The 22294-nt window shown below is 44.5% G+C and overlaps 2 pseudogenes; both read right to left on the bottom strand.

Moving 5' to 3' along the window:
• Window positions 1–18195: 18195 nt before the first annotated feature.
• On the bottom strand, window positions 18196–19729 carry LOC102139725 (actin-related protein 2-like; annotated as a pseudogene).
• LOC141407864 (ADP-ribosylation factor-like protein 5A pseudogene) lies at window positions 19653–20418 on the bottom strand (annotated as a pseudogene).
• Window positions 20419–22294: the final 1876 nt, after the last annotated feature.

Below are 22294 nucleotides of genomic sequence, written 5' to 3'. Positions count from 1 at the left end.
GAGGATTGCTTGAGGCCAAGAGTTCGAGACCAGCCTGGGCAACATAGTGAGACCCTGTCTCTACAAATAAACATTTTATAATTAGCCGAGTGTGGTGTTACGCACCTGTAGTCTCAGCTACTTGAGAGGCTGAGGCAGGGGGATCTCTTGAGCCCAGGTGTTTGAGGCTGCAGTGAACTAGGATCACACCACTGCTCTCCAGCCTGGGCTACAAAGTGAAACTCTGTCTCTAAAGAAAAACATGCTGGTGGCATTGTCAAGATTTGTCAAGAAATAGCCATGACACTGGGCCCAGTGGTGCGCACCTGTAGTGCCAGCTGTTCAGGAGGCTAAAGTGGGAGAATCTCTTGAGCCTAGGAGTTTGAGCTCAGCTTGGGCAGCATTGCAAGACCCCAGTCTCTCAAAAAATAGGTCAATAAGGTTTATTTTAATTAAACAAGAAAAATAAATATCTGCTAAAATTTAAAGCTATTCTGTTCTTCCTCTCTCTCTTCTAGTGTTCTTGGGGAAGATCCCTACTAAGCCATTTTCCAGTGGCACCTCTTCCACCGTGCATTCCTGAGGCAGTCTGATGGGGCTACTTTATTCCAGAACAATCACCGTGAGACCTTTTCTCCCAATAAATGCTCTTTTCTCTCCTTAATATATTCTCTTGCTTACAAAACACTGGTGTCTCCTTATCATGGTTTGGTTCTACCCCACTGGGCCCAAGAATTCTTGCCCGGGAGCAATTGAATTTTCTTCTTTCATGCTTTTTGAAACTTTGGTGTGGTAGAGCCAATTTTAAATCTTCTGCCCCATTTTTTCATTGTTTTTCTCTCCTTTGAGAGAGTGATTAATAGACACTCTTGACAAAAGGATGAGTGAGGTATATGTGTATGTGTTGAAAGGTTCTGATGGATGCAACTAAGAGTACTTGGGGAACATGGCGAAACTTCCAGGCCCATTCAAGAGTCTTGTTTTCTTCCTGAGCTTTTATGTATTTATTATACTGCCCTATTCATTACTGAGCTTGTGCCTTACAGTAAAAGGTGCTTTAAGTTGTTGACGCTATAATTTAAAATAATCTGGGTCACCTAGCATGGTTAAGCCTGGAAAAAAAGGATGTCCTTCCTGCCAAAGCAGATTGTATATAGATATGCAACCTGGTTATGCCTGTGCTAACCCCTACTCTGTTGAGTCTAGAAGTAATGCAGGTAAATGTTTTAGTTCCGATTTTTTTTTTTTTTTTTTTTGAGACAGAGTCTCGCTCTGTCACCCAGGCTGGAGTGCAGTGGCATGATCTCAGCTCAGTGCAACCTCCGCCCCTCCAGGTTTAAGCAATTCTGTCTCAGCCTCTAGAGTTGCTGGGATTACAGGCACGTGCCACCACACCTGGCTAATCTTTTTTTTTTTTTTTTTTTTTTTGAGACAGAGTCTCGCTCTGTCGCCCAGGCTGGAGTGCAGTGGCCGGATCTCAGCTCACTGCAAGCTCCGCCTCCCGGGTTCACGCCATTCTCCGGCCTCAGCCTCCCGAGTAGCTGGGACTACAGGCGCCCGCCACCTCGCCCGGCTAGCTTTTTGTATTTTTTAGTAGAGATGGGGTTTCACCCTGTTAGCCAGGATGGTCTCGATCTCCTGACCTCGTGATCCGCCCGTCTCGGCCTCCCAAAGTGCTGGGATTACAGGCTTGAGCCACCGCGCCCGGCCCTGGCTAATCTTTTGTATTCTCAGTAGAGACAGGGTTTAACCATCTTGGCCAGACTAGTCTTGAACTCTTGACCTTGTGATCCACCCACCTCAGTCACCCAACGTGCTGGGATTACAGGCTAGAGCCACCGTGCCTGGCTTCTGATTTTTTTAAAAAATTTGACTTTGTTTACTTTTATTTTATTTTTATTTAGAGACAGGGTTTCATTATTTTGCATAGGCTGGTCTCGAATTCCAGGGCTCGAGAGATCCTCTTGCCTCGGCCTCCCAAATGCTGGGATTACAGGCATGAGCCACTGCAACTGGCCTTAACTTTGAAATGAAGTTAGAAATGTACATTTTATTATTATTATTTTTATCATTTTAGAAACAGGTCTTGCTCTGTTGCCCAGGTTGGAGGGCAACAATGGTGCAATCATAGCTCACTGCAGCCTCCACCTCCAGGGCTCAAGTGATTTTCCCGCCTCAGCATCCTGAGTAGTTGGGACTACAGGTACTTGTCACCACAGCTAATTTTTATTTTTGTAGAGACAGGGTCTCACCAGTTGCCCAAGCTGATCTCGCACTCCTGGGCTCGAGTGATTCTCCTGCCTCGGTCTCCTACCGAGGCGGTCCAAAAGTGGTCTCCACCACTTTGGGAGGCCAAGGAGGGAGGATTGCTTGAGCCCAGGAGATCAAGACCATCTCGGGCAACATAGACCTCATCTCTACTAAAAATAAAAAAACAACTTAGTCGGGCATGGTGGCACTCGCCTGTGATCCCAGCTACTCAGGAGGCTGGGGTGGGAGGATCCCTTGAATCTGGGAGATTGAGGCTGCAGTGAGTTGTGACCGAAGCATTGCACTCCAACCTGGGTGACAGAGTGAGACCCTGTTTCAAAACAAACAAACAAACAAAAATATTTGTTTCCAAATGGCACGCAAGGAAGGTAGTAATCCCTGAGTGTTAAGCCAGCAGATTTTGCCCTGCATTTTGTGTGCTAACTCAAGAAATCAGGACACCTGATGAGTTGAAGTGTTCAAGCTAAAGCTCTGCTATGCTCCCTACTTTATAGGCTGTTCTGCTTGGGCCTCCTAGTGATGGAGGACTGCCTCTTTGCTCACTAGAGTCTCTAGTTTTCTTTTTTTTTTTTTTTTTTTTTTTGAGACGGAGTCTCACTCTGTCGCCCAGGCTGTGGCACGATCTTGGCTCAGTGCAACCTCTGCCTCCTGGGATCAAGCGATTTTCATGCCTCAGCCTTCTGAATAGCTGGGATTACAGGCATGTGCGACCATGCCCGGCTAATTTTTTGTATTTTTAGTAGAGACGGGGTTTCACCATGTTGTTCAGGCTGGTCTCAAACTTCTGACCTCAAGTGATCTGCCCACCTCAGCCTCCCAAAGTGCTGGGATTACAGGTGTGAGTCACCACACCCGGCTGTAGTTTTCCATTCGCCACAGTTTGTGACAGTCTCCACATCGTGAAGTGACAAGTTCTCTTCCCTTTTCCTTCTGCCCTTCATCACCTTTTTCTTCCTCATTTCTTTTTTGAATTATGCTGTCTTGAATTGGTGTCTAAAGGATGACATAGCAGACAAGGGGACTGACACATTAACTCTCATGCGTTACTGAGGAATTTCTCAGTGCTCTGTCTGCATCATCTGCTCGCTCTCTCCTTCCTAGATGCTGCCTGCCAACCTGCTTTGAGAAATTGGAAATGAATTGGGGTGTCATCAGCCTCCCCTTGTACATATAGAGACAGCATCTCCAATGCCTTGATTTGCATAATAACAAATAGTGTTTTGCTTACCTACTTCCACACAAACTGCTGATATGGTTAGGATTTGGGAAAGGGGAAGAAGGGAGTTTTGGGTTTTGAGGAGTAGCTGGGACTTGAACAAAGAAGAGGTAGTAATGAACATTCCTGGGGTGAGGGAATTAGCTGAGGGAGAATAAGGCTTATAATAAATTAGGGATTGACAGACTGTCTGTAAAGGGCCAGATAGTAAATGTTTTAGTCATTGAAGACCTTAATGTCTGTGTTGCAACTAATCAACTCCATCATTGTAGTGCAAAAGTAACCACAGACACTACAGATATGAATGAATGTGACTGTGTTTCAATAACTTTTTTTTTGTTTTTTGTTTTTGAGACAATGTCACTTCTGTTGCTCAGGCTGGAGGGCAGTGGCTTGATCACAGCTAATTGCAGTCCTGACTTCCCAGGCTCAAGTGATCCTCCTACCTTAGCTTTCTGAGTAGCTGGGACTACAGGCACACACCACCACGCCCCACTAATTTTTGTATTTTTTGTAGAGGTGGGGTTTTACCATGTTGGCCAGGCTGGTCTTGAGCTCCTGAACTTCTGGGCTCAAGCCATCCACCCTCAGTCACCCAAAGTGTTGGGATTACAGGCATGAGCCACTGTGTCCAGCCCAAAATAGTCTTCTGATTTTTTCCCCCAGCCATTTAAAAGTGCAAAACATTCTTAGCCTTGGCGTGAAGGTCCTGGGGCCGAGCTCATGACTGGTCTTGAGGTGCCCAAGCCAGAGGCCCAGGAGCTCCCTTCCCAGGCAGGGGTCAACGTGCTGCCTGCCTATTCCCTAGTCACATGGTGACATTCCACCCTCCACTGTCACATCTCTGTGTGAGGAGGCCTTGCTGGGTACTTGGGGACCTCTGTGTGCTGGTGCCTTCCCGCCTCTGTTCCTCTCAGCCCTGACTAGCTCTGTCTTGGAACAGGGTAACTACCCTTTATTCGAAAACATGCGGCAAGCCCTGGGCTGTTCTGAAAACTCAGGCATAGCGTTCTGATTTCTCCACCCACAAGGAGCCCCAGGCTTCCTGAGTCCTTGGGACAAAACAGCCCCATAGACTGCTGCCCCCCTCCCCGGGCCCAGGTGAACAACCCAGGCAGGGGTGGGGCTGAGGTTGCACCTTGGAACCTACCCTCCACCAGGCCCAGGTGAACATCCCAGGCAGGGGTGGGGCTGGGGCTGCACCTTGGAACCTACCCTCCACCAGGGTTGTGGTGGGGCCCTCCGTGCCACCTCGGTAAGAACCTGCCTGTCATCTGCAGCCCAGGTGGTGTGACAATGACCTTTGCCCTCCCCCTCCTTCCCACAGGTCCCGCACCTCAGCTGCGGAGGAGAGAGAGACGGCGGTGTTGAGTGAGAGGCCGCCGCGCATGAACAGATGCCCTCCCCACTCCACGCACCCCCTGGTGGCTGAGGAAAGTCTAGGCTGGGGCACAAATGGGCCTTGGGGTGATATCGGAGCCCGGGATCCTTCCTATGTCCAGGGCACCTGTCGCTGAAGGCTCTGACAAACTCACAAGCATCTGGGAAACAGATGCCCTATTTCTTTTTCACAGCCTCCTGGTGGCCCCCAGGCCTTTGTTAGGGAGGCTCTGCCAAACTGCACATCTAGGTACCAGGTAAACACCTAGGACTCAGAACTCCAGACATCAGGCCCCATGTGAAAACCCAGGTCCAGGAAATCTGGGTCCCAGGAAGTCCTCAGTCACCAGGAAACACTCAGGCCTCAGTTGGATATCCGGTCCCAAGTTGACACCAAGGCCTCAGGTGAACACCAGGCACTAAGAAAATGTCAGGCCCCAACTGAGATCAACCCCTCGGTGGTCTCCCGAACCCGACCTAAATACCAAGCCTCAAGTTTACATAGGGCCCCAGGTCACATCAGGGTCTAGGTAGACACTGACTCCAAGTAGACTTTAGGCCCCAGGTTCACAGCCACACCCAGGAGAACACCTCACCCCAGGTAGCTGTAAGACTCCATCCAGACACCAGTCCCCAGCTGGACATCAGATTCCAGGTAAACACCAAGCCCCAGTTGGGTATCTAATCCATAGGAGGACATCAGGCACCAGGTTGACACACAAGCCCCACATAGATGCCTACACCACAGGTGGACATGAGGCCCCAGGTACATAACCAGTCCCCAGGTGACTATCAGGCCCTAGGTGAACACCAGGTCCTGGATGAACATCGGGACCCAAGTGCATACCCAGGCCCCTGGGAAACATCAGGCTCCAGGTGGACACCAGGACCCATGTGGACAACCAGGTCCAGAGGTTCCACATAAACACCGAGTTTTCAAGTGGGTATTGAGCCCCTAGGTGTACACACCAGTCCCTCAAATATCGAAAGGTCACATATTCTCTGGCCAAATGCAATACAGTCATCTCCCCCAAAAATATGTATTTGGGAAACTGAAAAGTATACTTCTCAATCTCAAGTAAAGAAACTCTTAATAGAAGACCAAAGACACACCGAAAGAACCAACCATGAAACTCCTGCATCCAACATGAGCACAGTACTGCTCAACTAGCCCCAGAGCAAGACCCGCCACAGGCTTTGCATGGAGGACGCGCAGATTAGAAGAGAAGAATGGAAATGTGGGACCTGGGATTGCAATGTAAGAAAAGAGGAAAAGGCAACCGTGCGTGCCAAGAAACCCAAGAAAGAAAGGGTGATATGGAGAAATAACTAACCCAGGCCCGGTTTCCAAAGAAACATTAGAAACCACACTGTGAAATGAAGTGACAGGCCGAATCAAGCCAGCATCTGTGTAGATTTTCAAGTGTGGGTCTCTCCCAGATGGCTTAAAAGCCTACAAATTGCAAAGGCCACCCTGAACATGTCCAACCCACCTTGCAGAAATTCACCACTGGGAAAAGATACAGAAAGCAGTGCAGTTCCGGAGCTTACCTTGGAGAAGCTTCCTGCAGTCCCTGGGCATCACTGGCTGCCTCTGTGGCTTTCCCCGAGGGCCCGCGGCCTTGGCCCAGCCCCCTCCCTCAGCTCTGGTGCGTGGCCACTGATGACCTGAGTGGCCTGGGCCGGGATCCTGGCCCTCTCAAGGAGCCACCCTGCATGCTCACAAATGGTCCTGGCAGCTGGCATCGTGGTGCTCTCTCACTGTTGGGCACCGCATCCTTTCCCATGGACAGTCTGGTGGGGCACGGCTCCGGGACCCCAAGGTCAGCACCCGCCTGAGATCTTCATGCCATGGCCAAAGCACTAGGGGCAACTTACCCAGGCACCACCTGAGCCACGATGGCGCCTTCCTCACAGCCTGTGCGGGAGGGTGAGGTTGAGGTCCTGGACGATGAGGGGCGGGGTCAGGGAAACTCCCCACCCATTCTCCCCAGGAAAAGGGCAGGTGCATGGGAGCACACCCCCTGCAGGTGGACATAAGGCCCCGGTGGACACGGAGGCCACAGGAAAATGTCAGGACACAGACGCTGGACATCAGATACCAGGTTGACGCCAGGCGCCGGGTGGACACCAGATCCTAAGGGGACCCCAGTCCCTGCACGGACAGCAGGTCCCAGGTGGATAAATCAGGTCACAGTTTGGCACACAGGCCCCAGGTGGACCCAAGGCCCCAGCTAAATATCAGGACCCAGGTGAACGACCAGGCCTCAGGTAAATAGCAGGCCCAAGGCAGACACAAGGCCCCAGGTACATACCAGTCCCCAGGCTGAAACCAGGCCCTAGGTGGACACCAAACCCAAGGTAAATACCATCCACAGGTAAACACCAGACCACAGGCAGATTACAGGTCCCAGAAAAACACCCAGGGCCCAAGAAGAAATCAGACCCTAGGTGAACACTGGTCTGCAGGTGGACATCAGGCTGGGTATCCACCTGGGACCTGCTGTTCGCGGGGTGGGGGCCTATGTCCACCGACCCTGGGTACGTATTGTTCATCTGCGGTCTGGTATTCACCTGGGCCCTTAGAGTCAACCTGGGACCTGATGGCCACCTGGGGGGCCTCATGGTCACTTGAGGCCTGGTGTCCTCCTGGGGCCTGATGTCAACACATGCAGTGTAGGTATCCACCAGGGGCCTGATGTCCACCTGAGGTCTGCGGTTCACCTGGAGCCTTGGTGTCACCCTAGGACCTAATGTCCAGCTGGAGCCTGGTATCCATCTAAAGCCTGCGGTCTGCCTGGGGCATTATTATGTCACTTGAAGACTAAGTATCCAACTGGGGCCTGATTTTCACCTGAGGTCTATTATCCACATGAGGCCTGGGTATCCGCCCAAAGCCTTGGTATCCTCCTTGGGCCTGAAGTCCATCTGTGACATTCTGTCCCACTGGGGCCTGGGTGTAAACCCAGTGCCTGATGTATACCTCGAGTCCAGTGTGCACCCAGCTGGGACCTGAGGGCCACCTGAGGCCCTAGATTCACCTGGAGCCAGGGTGTCCACGTGGGGCCTAACGTTTACCAGGAACGTAAGTATCCACCTGGGGCCTCATGTCTTCCTGGGGCCTAGGTGTCAATGTGGGGCCTGGGGATCCACCTGGGGCCTGATGTTCAACTGAAGCCTGGTGTACACCTGGAACCTATTTTTCAACTGGGAACCTGATGTCCACCTGGTGCCTGATGTCCATGTGGAATCTGGAGTCCACCTGGGAACTGGCATACGCCTAAGACACAGTGTCAACTTGGTGTTGGCTGTCCAGTGTTCACGAGGCTCCATCCAGGTGGATGCCGGGCCCCAGATAAACTCCAGGCCCCTTGTGAATATCAGGCCCCCGGTGAACACACAGGCCCCGAGTCAAAACCAAAACCCCACAGGTCCAGACTTCAGATCCCATGTGGACATCCAGGCTCCAGGAAGTCATCAGGCCCCAGTGGACACTCAGGCCCCCAGGTGGACATTCAGCCCCAGGTTGACACCCAGGCCTCCAGTGAAGAGCAGACCAAGGAGAATTCCAGGCCCCAGGTGAATAGCAGGCACTGGGTGGACAGCAGGATCCAGGTGGATACAAGGCACCCAGGTGGATACATGAGACCCTGCTGAACATCAGGCCCCACATGGACACTCAGGCCCCAGACGGACACTGGGCCTCACAAGGATATGAAATTCAAATAAACACTAGGCCTCAGACTGAAACCAGGTCCAAGGAGGACACCAGACTGCAAGTGACAACCAGGCCCCAGGTGGCTATGTGGGCCCCAGGTGGAGAGCAGGTACCAGATGGACAAACGAGGCCCAGGTAAACACCAGGCCCCAGAAGAACTACAGGCACAAGGTAGACACAGGCCCCAGGTGCATATCAGATCTCACGTGGATATCTAGGACCCAGGTGAACAAAAGGCCCGAGGTGAACATTCAGTCTCCAGGAGGGCACCAAGCCCCAGGCAGACACCAGGACCCAGGACGAGACCAAGATACAAATGGACATCAGGCCTCAGGTGGACACCAGAGACCAGGCAGCCTGATGAGGCTCCAGGTGGACACCAGACTGCTGGTGATAATAGGCTCCCAGCTGATACCCAGGCCCCAGTGAAACACCCAGGCCACAGGGAGACAGCAGGAAGCTACTACAGGACCCAGAGGTACATCAGGTTACACATGGACACCCAACCTTCAAGTGGATCCCAAGTCCCCAGTCGTAAACACCAGTCCTCAACAACCGAAAGGTAACATATTCTCTGGCCAAATGCAACAGAGGAATCTCCCCATAAAATATGTAGGATGGAGAGTTCTTGGACATTGAAGGGCAGGGCCAGGGAATCTCCCCACCCATTCTCCCCAGGACAAGGGCCAGTGCATGACGACACACTCCCTCCAGGTGGACAGAAGGCCCCAGTGGAAGCCAAGGACCCAGGAAAACATCAGGCCACAAACAGACACTGGACATCAGACACCACGTTGATAGCAGGTCCTGGGTGGACACAAGGTCTCAAGGGGACTCCAGTGCCTGCATGGACATCAGGCCCCAAGTGGACAAATTATGTCACAGTTTGGCACACAAGCAGACCCAAGGTGGACACCGGGCCCCAGCTAAGTATCAGGCCCCAGGTGAACACCCAGGCCCCAGGTAAATACCAGGCCCCAGGTAGACACAAGGCCCCACGTACATACCAGGTCCCAGTTGGGACATCAGACGTCCTGGTGTATGTCAGGTCTCAGATTGACACACAGGCCCCAGTGGAATATGAGGCCCCACTTGAACTCCAGGCTCCTAGTGGATGTCCAGGCCCCAGGTAAATATCAGGCCCAAGGTGAACACAGGAGGCCTCAAATGGACATCAGACCCCAGGTGAGTGCTCAGTCCCCACGTAGACATCAGGCCCCAGGTAGACACCGGTCCCCAGATGGACATCAAGCCTCTGGTGGACATGGTCTCAAGCTGTACATCAAGCACCGGGGTCACATCCAGGCCACAGCTGGATGCAAAACCATAGGTGGACAGTTGTGCCACAAAGGATACCAAGGACTCGGGTGATCATCCAGCATCAAGGGGAACATGAGGCCCGATGTAGGCAGCAGGCACAGGATGGATATCAGACTCAGGTAAACACTGAGGCCCCAGGAGGACAATAGGCCCGAGATGGATACCCAGTCCCCACCTGATTATCTATCCTCATGGGATGGCATGTTCCACATGGACACCAGGCATCAAATAAACGCCTAGGCCCCTGGTGAGTATCAGGCCCCACAGGGACACTCAGAGACACTTAGACCAGAGCTGGACCTGTGGCCCCAGGTAGATACCTACACCTCATGGTGACATCAGGACCCAGAATGCCAGGCTCCAAGGGACCAGCAGGTCCCAGGTGGCTTATGAGGCCCCACGTGGATATCAGAAACCAGACTGACACCCAGGGTGGCACAAGGCCCCAGAGAAACAACAGGTCCAAGGTGGACATAGGCCCCAGGTGCACACCAGGTCCCAGGAGGGTATCTAGGACCAAGGTAAACAACAGCAACCAAGTAGATACCCACACCCCGGGTAGAAACCCGGCCCCAGGCAGAAACCAGGCCCCAGCAGGACACCAGGAAGTTCTGCTGAATATAGAATCAACATATGATCCAGCAGTTCTACTTCTGGGAATCTACCCCTGAAAGCAGAGTCTCAGAATATTTGTACCTCCATGTTAATAACAACAGTGTTCACAATGTTAATAGCAATAATACTCACCATGGTCGGAAAGTGGACACAACTATGTAACCACCAATGGATGAATGCATAAACAAAACATGGAGGCCGGGTACGGGGGCTCACGCCTGTAATCCCAGCACTTTGGGAGGCCGAGACGGGCAGATCAAGAGGTCAGGAGATCGAGACCATCCTGGCTAACACGGTGAAACCCCATCTCTACTAAAAATACAAAAAATTAGCCAGGCATAGTGGCGAGAACCTGTAGTCCCAGCTACTTGGGAGGCTGAGGCAGGAGAAAGGCATGAATCTGGGAGGCGGAGCTTTCAGTGAGCTGAGATTGTGCCACTGCACCCCAGCCTGGGCAACAGAGACTTCATGTCAAAGAGAAAAAAAAAAAAAAACATAGTATAGATACAAAATGGCATGTTACTCTCAGCTATAAAGGACAAAAATTCTGACACATCCAACAACATGAAATACATTATGCTATGTTAAACCAGTCACAAAAAGACACATACTCTACAATTCCACTTACATGGGGTACCTAAAGTTAGAGACAGAAAGAAGGGTGATTGGCAGGAGGGGAGGGTGGGAAGGGAATGAACAGCTATATAATGAGCTCAGAGAAAGAGTTCAGGAGACGGAGTGCACAGTGCCATTAATAGGCTTAACAACGCTGAATGGTGTGCTTAAACATTAAGATGATAAGTTTCATTTTATGAGTATTTTAACACAACTATTAATAATTTTTAAAATAATTTCAAAAATATCCCCAATGATTCTTATAAAAATTCCTTTAAGAACTCTTACATGAATAAAGCTCTTTCCTCTAAATTTGCTCTATTGTATAAATTATGTTTGGAATGATAAGTTATAAGGCAATATTTTGACTAGTAAATATATATTGTAAAATACTTTTCATATCACTTTATAATTGTTGGTCTACTTAATTAAGGTGCTTTCTATAACTCTTCCCACATATGACTATTTGTAAATTTATATTATAAAGAAAATTCTAATGTATTGTTTATTGCTTAAATAAAGCACTGAAAAGCTGGTGAATTCTTCAATAATTTACCGTTAATTCAAAACATTATTTCTTCTCAGAATACATTTTCTGTAAAGACATATTAGGTTATTTTACTTCTCACATAACTGCATGTCTAGTTCTTTCAACAGGGCAAGAAGTGTCGCTTTTGTGCAAGTAATAGGCTCCAAATTATCAGTTCATCCCATAGGAATTTTTATAAAAGGATAAGGTTAATGAATGCTAGAAATTGCATCTACAACTTAGATTGATCAGTCACACACTGCAAGAATAAACAGCTTTCATCTCGTTTTGGTTCTCTGCTTTGAAACGTAAGCACACAGGTTAATTGCTATGGAAAGCATGGATTAAACTAAACTATGTAACACCATTTTCTTTAATTTCAGAAATTATATTAAAATATTAATCTTGTAAAAATATTCATTCACTCAAACATTTATTTGTTTCTCCTCTGAACAGCACCTGTGTTAGATGACCTGATGCTATTCGGAGGAGAAAAAATAAATGTTTGAGTTTATATGCATACATTTTTAAACATGGCAAATGTGAGATGCAGTATTTCTCACAGATTAAAACAAAACGAAAACTCAAAATCAGTAATATTCTTCCATATTTAAAATTACAATGCACTTTGCTGGATTACCACACTCAGATTTCACACTCTGTTATGAAATCATCATTTTTGTACTCACAATATTAACACATCTTAAAATACAAAAGAAGGTACCATCACAATTTCCGACCTACTCAAAACCTAATGGCCTGGCCATGGGCTGATACAGTAAGCCTTCCGTGACTCAGATTTCTCTGATGTAAAATAAACAAATTGGACTAGACAATGGCACTGGTCATTTATTCCACATTTTACAAAGCAGTTTTTAGAATAGAAAGCATAAATCCTCGGGGATTCTGAAATAGGTTATATTTGACAAGTGATTCAAACTTCTGTGAGACTTGCTTCATAAACTCTACAAAGGGAGTAAGGAGATAATGACATAATAAACATATATGGAATGCATTTTTAGTAAGTTCTCTCACTTAGTCCTCATAGAAACCTTAAAAACAGTACTATTGTCAGCCCAATATTGAATCCAAGATTTGAATACAGTATCCAATTTGCTAACTTATCGAAAGTCCTAATCATCAATTAACCTTTCTTGCACCAAAGTAATTTTTTTTGACATTTTCATATATCAATTTCTTTCTTCCCAACTATAATTTTGGATTTATGTACAGGTACACAGATACCGCCTTATTTTTCATGTTTACCTTGAAGGGTAGAAAACAAAATCATGTTTTATAAATGTGGTATAAAATTCCACATCTTCTCATGGTGTCATGTCAATAACCCACTACACTAAACCAACTGTAACAAGTTACTGCAAGCTTTAAACATCCAAATAAGAACAAATCTGAGCCAATACCTTGATGACATGGGAATGTGCTGATATCATGTTAAACTGATGTGGCAGCAATCCAAGGTACATGATTATTCAAATTAAAACATAAAAAGGACAAAAGGTGCGGATTTTCTGGGCTACATCACAGAATATTTGGTAAAACCATAATACAGATTTGAGTGAAGGGGATTTTTCAACAGATAACAAATAATTCTTTATAGTAATTTGAGAAAGTATGAGAACACATGAGAAAAGCTTGGTAATTTAAGATTTACTTTTCTAAAACCATGTGGACAAAGACTAAATGTTATCCTTGCATTTTGAGCATTATAAATATAAAACATACAATGTTAAATACTGATCTCCCTGCCTGACCTGGGTTTAGATATTGAGTATTTCCCATTTTATAGAAAGAAACTTTCAAAGTTTTGTCAATACTTAAGTATATACTATTATTCCTCACCAAAATCTTCATGAAATTTAAAAGGCTGCTATTAAAAGTAGTTTTTTTCTTCCTCAAATATGCTAAAACATGTGAGCTTGGATTAACCTTCAGATTTTCAAGGCATGAATGATACACAAATAAAGTACCCAAGAATATGTTTTAACACATTTAGGATAAGTTTGTTTCCAGCTGTGACAGGAATACCTTTGAGTTTCAGGCACTGAAGAAAAATACCCTAAGCAAACATAGAGTGTACTGTGTCAAGTTGCTTCTTAGTACAAATAATACATTGTGTCAATCAATTTTTAAGCCAAATTCTTAAAATCATTCAAAAAACACTTGCATTTTATAATTGTCAAACAATGCATTTATGTAATAGAAGATGCAACAAAATTTAGAAATAAAAAATCTCACACTATATTCCAAGTACCCAAATAAGAAAGAAAAAATTTGCAAATTAAGGAATTATTAATGTTGCTCAGAAACATGCCGTACTTTTACTCTGAAATTCACTTTAACTGCTTGACATATAATTTAATACTTAAAAATCATACACCTAAGTTGTTTAATAGTATTTATAGAATGTTACTTTTCTGGGTAGACACGTTTCACACAATAGTTTTCAGTTAATGCTGAGCATCCATTTAATAATTTTAATCATAATTTGATTCATGATTAATGGATTAATAATTTATTCAGTAACTTAGATGCCATACAAAACACTGAAAGGAATAATCTAATAGTTGCTCGCTGTACAATCCTGCCCATTAGTAATACTAAGCCGAGAATCTGATCGCTATTCCACTCTGTTGAATTACATGTTTCCATGTGTGTGATTTTGGTCAACACTAAAAAAATCGATACACAATGTCATGCTTTTTCCTTTTCCTTTTTTTTTTTTTTTAACAAACACCTCAATCACTTGGGAAGTTGGTTAGTACAATACAGAGAACACAGGGAGAAAGTATAAAATGGCACTGAACACCGATGCCAATACTATACTTATTATGGTTATAACAAAGGATATTATTAATATTTGTATTATTTGTTTTAAGAACATGAATCAATGCCATTAACTTGAAATTGAGGTGTATACAAAATACACACACAACCTTAACCAAGATACTTTTCATAAGTAACATCACATTTTAAAAGATTGAAAACAGTATCTGTGCTGATTTGTATTTTGACTTAATGGAACAAGAAGAAAACAACATTCAACTAGGGAGGGTTATACTGATTAAAAAGCTCTTAAAATTCAAAATGTCTTCCTCTCCCTTTGTACTTACCACAGGCTACACAATACCCTCAGAGGATTCATTAGGAGAAAAATAACACGGCTTTAATAACTTACTTTGGTAAAAACTAATGAGAAAGTAAATTGGAAGGTGAGATTTCATCTTTGTTTTGTTTTTTGTTTTTTTTTTTTTTTGACTTTGAAAAAATCTGATTGCATTTTCTGAATGAAAAAGAAGTATTTCATGTTAAATTTAGACTGTTGGCTGGGCGCGGTGGCTCACGCCTGTAATCCCAGTGCTTTGGCAGGCCGAGGCGGGCGGATCACGAGGTCAGGAGATTGAGCCCACCCTGGCGAACATGGTGAAACCCGTCTCTACGAAAAATACAAAAAAATTAGCCGGGCTTGGTAGTAGGCGCCTGTAGTACCAACTTCTTGGGAAGCTGAGGCAGGACAATGGGGTGAACCCGGGAGGCGGCGGAGCTTGCAGTGAGCTCAGATCGCGCCACTGCAGTCCATCCTGGGCGACAGAGCGAGACTCCGTCTCAAAAAAAAAAAAAAAAAAAAAAATTTAGACTGTTTAGCTTTCCACTATGTCAAGATACTTTCCAGATACTAACAGTACTCAGAACTGTGTAAAAGTGAACAACCAACACCATGTTTTAAAGAAAAAAGTTTAAATGCAAGACTAAATCTTGGGGAGATTACTAAATGTATTTCTTTCTTTTTTTTTTTTTTTTTTTTTTTTTTTGAGACGGAGTCTCGCTATGTCGCCCAGGCTGGAGTGCAGTGGCCGGATCTCAGCTCACTGCAAGCTCCGCCTCCCGGGTTTTTACGCCATTCTCCTGCCTCAGCCTCCCGAGTAGCCGGGACTAGAGGCGCCCACCACCTCGCCCGGCTAGTTTTTTGTATTTTTTAGTAGAGACGGAGTTTCACCGTGTTAGCCAGGATGGTCTCGAACTCCTGACCTCGTGATCCGCCCGTCTCGGCCTCCCAAAGTGCTGGGATTACAGGCTTGAGCCACCGCGCCCGGCCTACTAAATGTATTTCTAAGAAACCCTTCTCCAAGGTCAAAGTACTGGCAATTGTAATTTAAAAATTTATAATTTGTAATTACTGGAAATTTAACAATAGTTTCAAGAGCTAAGAATCAGATTGCTTTTTAAAACAGAACTTTTTTTTCCCTAGGGGATTCATACTTGACAACAACTCCAGTTAAACCTAATACTCCACCCAAATCCCAAATTCAAATGCATTATTTCACCTTGGAATAGTAACATTATAAAATGGAATTTCTAAATTACAATATATATATACATAATACACCATTTTAACTGTCACATTTACCAGAATTATTAAATCAAAAACAAATTCTACATTCAAGGGACAAATGATAAATGCTTTGTTTTAGGAGTCCATTCCATTATTTGTTGTTTTCTACTCCCATATTTTAAAATTATGATCAAAGGATCAAAGGCCAAGTCAATCCCATTTCCCTGAACCCAACTGCCAGTAGGTACTGGCCCTACATATGCGTCCTTTAACAAGCCCCATTCTCAAAATGCCGGGGGTATTTATATAAGAACTTATTCCAAAGTGACTCTAAAATCCACATTCCCAAGATCTAGTACGGGCTATTCATGTGTTCCAAGGCATCTCCAACATGCAGGCAAACTTATCTGTTCATATTGAGGTAAAACAGACAAAAAAGACAATATTAACAAAAGCTACACAATTAAAACTAACCTTTTACCGCTTATTTAAGCTAATTATGTATTCTTACAAAACAGAGGCCCCTCAAGTCAATAATGTCTTTGATTTTAGTCACCCCCAAATTAAGACTCTTCCTTCAAAACCATTATTAGTTAACAAAAGTTTTAAAATGAAGAAAAATATTTTTTTCCAGAACCTGTATTTTGTGGTGTGATACAATTTCTTTTTATTCTTCAAACTTAGAAATAACTCATATATGGGTACTATTTGATATTTTTTCCAGATACCAAGGAATACCTACAGGATTCATAAATAGGATTTTCTGACACTGGCAGGGAAGTCTGCTAACATTTACAAAATACCAAAGACTCTTCTTTCAAACTTCAAAGATGGCTGAGAATTAACAGTTATGATTAGTTTTTCAGTACAAATAAAAAATTTAAATCTTGATTTTTTGGGGGGGGCCAACATTTTAAACAGTCAAATTTTACTCTACTTTCAGTTTTCAAATCAAAACTAACAAAAAAACTAATGAAAATTACCCAACTAGCAACAAGTCCCATATCCCAATGTTATTTTTAAACCAATTATAACCTACTGCCAGTAATTACTTGTAAGTACCTGCTTCTTTTATTAAGCACTGGTCAGTTACATAAAAGAGTAATTTGCAAGAATGACACTTGGAAATGGGTCACCTTAATGCTTCTGGAATAAACAGAAGCATTAACAAAACACCCGATCGTAAGCACTTTTAAATCTGTAATTTGAATTACCAAAATGATTTTTTTTTTTTTTTTTTTTTTTTGAGACGGAGTCTCGCTCTGTCACCCAGGCTGGAGTGCGGTGGCCGGATCTCAGCTCACTGCAAGCTCCGCCTCCCGGGTTCACGCCATTCTCCTGCCTCAGCCTCCCGAGTAGCTGGGACTACAGGCGCCCGCCACCTCGCCCGGCTAGTTTTTTGTATTTTTTAGTAGAGACGGGGTTTCACCGTGTTAGCCAGGATGGTCTCGATCTCCTGACCTCGTGATCCGCCCGTCTCGGCCTCCCAAAGTGCTGGGATTACAGGCGTGAGCCACCGCGCCCGGCCCAAAATGATTTTTAAATGTTACTTTTCCACTGATACATTGTAGGGAGTCTAGTCCCAGCTAACACAGTTGATTTTAAAAAACACATAAATACTACACTTGTGCTTTTTATATCATATGGAAACAGCTCCAGGCAGAGCACAAGTAGAAGAAAACCTGCCAAATCAAACTACTGTAAATAAAGTTCCTCTGTGTACTCCAGAGAGAAAACCTCAAAAATAAAACTCAGAAGACCACTCACTGTTATCCCCCCATCCCAACAAAAACTACCCAAAACACTTTCATTTTGAACCTAACATTTCCCTAAGATGTTCACAGGAGAAGCTTTAAGGTAATTAAAGCCGCAGCAGTACAGTTGAAAGCGCCACACTACAGAGGAAATGCTCTAAAGGGTTCAGCAGCTGCCCACCCATCCCGAACCGCCCCCCATCTCAGTAACATGTAAAAGCTCCTGTTAAAGTTTTTTTCTTACACTAATAAAGGCATACCACCTAGTGTGCTAAAGATTACAACTAGCAGCCTTAGAGTAGTAAAGTGAAAATAGGAAGCCTACAGGAATGATCTAAATGCCTACTTAGAAGAAACAAAGCAGCAGACAAGACCCTTAGCCCTCTTGTCTATGTAGGGAAGCAGTTGAATTAAACTCAGATTTACCCACATTAACAAAAATTTAACAAAGCTTCCCCAAGACACCAGAATAAAACTTGACCTTTCCAGTCAAAAGGCAGAGAGAGGCCTCTTCCATGTCCCAGAGTTGAATGAGTTCAAAGATTGGCAATAAAGGAAAAAAGCATTACGGGTATCATGGGAACAAGCTTTGGAGTTTTCGAACAGTCACACCAAGTTTCTCCAGCACACGGGCACCCTTTTCCTGGTACTCTTGTCGGGTCATCCAAAAGTTGTCTTCGTCTTTCATGGTATCTGCTAGAACTGCACCACCCAGGAATACCATGTGCTTTCTGCTGGGTGGGTCTTCAATGCTGATCTCAAATTTAGAAAGTTTTTCCACAACACCCTTTAAAACTCCTTCTAAGTAAAGCTGTTTAAGTTCTCGTTCCAACGGTGAAGGCAGGCCACGATACATAGCAGACCCTCCAGAAAGCACAATGTATTTGTAGGATTCAGATTTGGTATCAGTGTCAGCTGCCTGAATTGTGTTAAAAAGCAATTCAGCAACACCAGCTCCTTCAACATTGATCAAATAAGGCTGAAATAAAATTTCTCGTGCTTCAAATCTCTCTCCCCCAACTTTGAAGATATGTCCATCTGGGAGTGTATAAGATTCAACTAATACTTTGGTTTCTAAGGCCAGTTTCTGCTCTTGCTCAATATTATATCCCAAGTAACAGAGTTTTTCTTTAATCATGTGAACCGTTTCAAAATCAGCAGGGTGGTTGAAGGCGTATCCTCGCAATAGAAGCAACACGCTTCTAGTTATATCCCTCCCAGCAATATCCAGTCTCCTGGTAAGATGAGGGAGAGAAAAGCCTTCATATACTGGGCAAATATGAGTCACACCATCTCCAGAGTCTACGGCTACACCAGTCAATAAACTTGGCGTGTACAAAGTCAGAACGGTCTGGATGGCTGCATACCCACTGGAAAACTGCTAAATCTCAATCATTACCTCTATAATCTTCTCTGTGTATTTGGTTGGGTTTATAGGAGGTTCTGTGAGCAAGATTTTACAATTTCTGGTATCTATATTAAGTTTCTCTGGTCCAAGCGTGTAGTCCTGCAGGTGTTTCATGTCATCCCAATTTCGTACTATGCCATTTCCCACAGGCTAGTTAACTTCTAACATTGATCGTAATTCGCTTGCCTCATCACCAACCATAAGATCCTTGTTCAATGTTTCCCACTTTGGTGGTTGATCTGATAACAGGTCTTCCAACCAAAGCTGAGAAGATGTGTTCTGGAAAGTTAGAGCCTGCACATCCACACTTCACAAACCCGGTGCCGTTGCCGCACACCACCCCCTTCCCGTCCTGGCTGTCCATCCTCCGCCAGGGGGAGAGCCGCTGCCGCCGCACAACCGACAGCCGCCGTCGCTGGGGCATTTTTTCTTCTCCCTCCTCCTTCTCCATCTTTCTGTTCAAATAAGTGGTCTTAATATTTCTTCTTACAGAAAAAGTTTAAATGTTTATTATAAATATATCTAAACCATTAATTTTGGCAGCTTTCAGGTAAAGTCCAGCACTTCATTTATACAAAATCTATGAGGTCAGTAGAGATCATCTAATCTAAAGTGGTGACATCATCCATTCAAGTCTTTGGCACAATCCCTCGCCAGTTAGAGCACAGCATGCCTGGATATGCCACTGGTGATCTTTAATAGAAGGTAGATTCAAAAACTGGCCGATTTCTGCTACAGTCATGCATTCTTTAACATTTCATTTATTAACAAAACTCAAGCAAACCAGCTTTTCTTAGGTCTTCATGCGCTAACATTTTAGAGTTCTTCTCTAGTTACAGAAATCCTCTCTGTACTGTCCACAACAACTATTACAAACTCTGTGTTAGTATAGTAGGTGTTTCACGAAGAACGACGAGATTCTTGGCCACCAATATCCCACGTTAGGAAATGTGTATTATTAATCACTAACTCTTCTACATGACTTCCTCTTGCAGGAGATGTATGTACAACTTCATTCATAGAAAATTGGTAAAGAATGGTAGTTTTCCCTGCATTATCCAGCCCAACAATGAAAACTTTGTGCTCCTGGTGATGGAACAGTCTCCATGTTCTGGTGAAGAAAATTCTCATTCTCCGTCACGGACCCCCGCTCCAGACACCCGGGCCGCCCGGACTCCCCTGGCTCAGGCTGAGGGAGAAGACAGACGCGCTGGAGCCTCCGCCTCTGCTGCTGCTTGGGTGCTCGCCGCGGGCCCGCTTCCAGGGAACCGGAGGGAGGCCCTAGTCCAGGCCGCCCTGCTGCGCGCAAGGTCCGGCCGCTGCCGCCGCGGCACTTGCCTGGCTCGCCGAAATCTCTGCCACGTCGTCTGCGAGGAGCCTCGCGGCCCAGCGCCCTCCCCCAGCTCCTCTGGGGCGGCTGCACCGAAGTAATTCTTTTTCCAACACACAAGGTCCCTTGCTTACCTAACAGGACCAAATGAAGTGAAAGTATGTTAAAACTGTAATCCACTATTCAAACATTACAAATGTAATTCACACATATAAAGTTGAATCCATGCCACTTTATACACAATGATACATTTTCAACGTACAATTTTCTGATAAAATAATGTCGTGTCCTACATAATTAAAAAACTATCAAGATTTCTCTTTTCATCAACGAATTTGGCCTATTAAAATAAAACCATAAACATAACAGACTATGTGATAGTTTCCCAACATCTTTCTATCTATAAAGTTTGTATAAGATTACATCTAACAAGAAGAAAAGTAAATATAAATAAAATAGAAGAGATGATGACTTAAAAATCAAAACACAGATCATGTAAGGGCTTGTGTAAAACTTACAAATGCTTCAACAAAGAATTATACTTTGAGAATTTTAATCTGTTCACATGATATGCTTTGGAAGCAGCATGTACTGTTAGAGATGTGACAATGAATAAAATGATAGAGTAATATAAATGAAAAATGGCCTCAAATCAGCAGCAGTAAGTAACCAATGTGGAAAACCAGATGGAGAATTAACTGCAATTCAGTTATCTATATTAAAATGACTCCTAGATTTCTCAAAGAATTCAAGGTAGAACTACCATTCGATCCAGCAATGACACTACTGAGTATCTACCCAGAGGAAAAGAGGTCATTACATGGAAAAGACAGATGCACATGCATGTTTATAGCAGCACAACTCACAATTGCAAAAATATGAAACCCATCAACCATGCCCATCAACTAAATGCCCATCAGCCAACAAGTGCATAAAGAAAATATGATGTATATATACACCGTGGAATACTACTCAGCCATAAAATGGAATGAAATAATGGCCTTTGCAGCCACCTGGAGGCAGCCAGAGGCCATTATTCTAAGTGAAGTAATTCAGGAGTGGAAAACAAAGTATCATATGTTCTCACTTGTAAGTGGAAGCTAAGCTATGAGGATGCAAAGGCATAAGAATGATACAATGGACTTTGGGGACTCGGAGGGAAAAGGAGGAGCAGGTGAGGAATAAAAGAATATATATTGGGTGCAATGTACACTACTCAGGTACACGTGCACCAAAATCTCAGAAATCACCACTGCAGAACTTACTTGTGTAAGCAAAAACCACCAGTATCCCAAAACTATCGAAAAATAAAAGACTCCTAGATGCAACTGGAAGCTATGCAACATACAAAGAGAAATTGACCATATGTAGCTGAAAATATTTAAAAAATGAATTTTCAATGCAAAATGAATGTTGTACTTAAGGCGTTAGTTTTGTCATGGGAGACATGAGTGTGATTCTATTCACATTGTATTGCTACTGTGAAATGGACACAGACATTGTACTGTTTGGATGAATATGTGATTTTTTTCTTGCCTAATTCAAACAGACCTTAGACAAAGAAAAGATACTCTTGAATAAAACCAATTTTGTTTCCACACATATTACTTTTTGCAGTAAAGGAGACTGAAAGTAGAGTTCACAAAATGTAATATAAACTATATAATAAACATGACACAGTACATTTAGAATTACAGTAATCAGAAACTTCAAGTTGAAAGAGCAATGAGATGATTTTATTGCCTGTAATATATATAAGAATTAAAGAAATTTATAGTATCTGATTGTAGTGTGAAGCGTGGGAAAAT

The sequence above is a fragment of the Macaca fascicularis genome, chromosome 10, assembly GCF_037993035.2.
Source record: "Macaca fascicularis isolate 582-1 chromosome 10, T2T-MFA8v1.1".
Taxonomy (NCBI): domain Eukaryota; kingdom Metazoa; phylum Chordata; class Mammalia; order Primates; family Cercopithecidae; genus Macaca; species Macaca fascicularis.
Note: the sequence above shows the minus strand (reverse complement) of the source record. Positions and strands in the feature narration are given on the sequence as shown.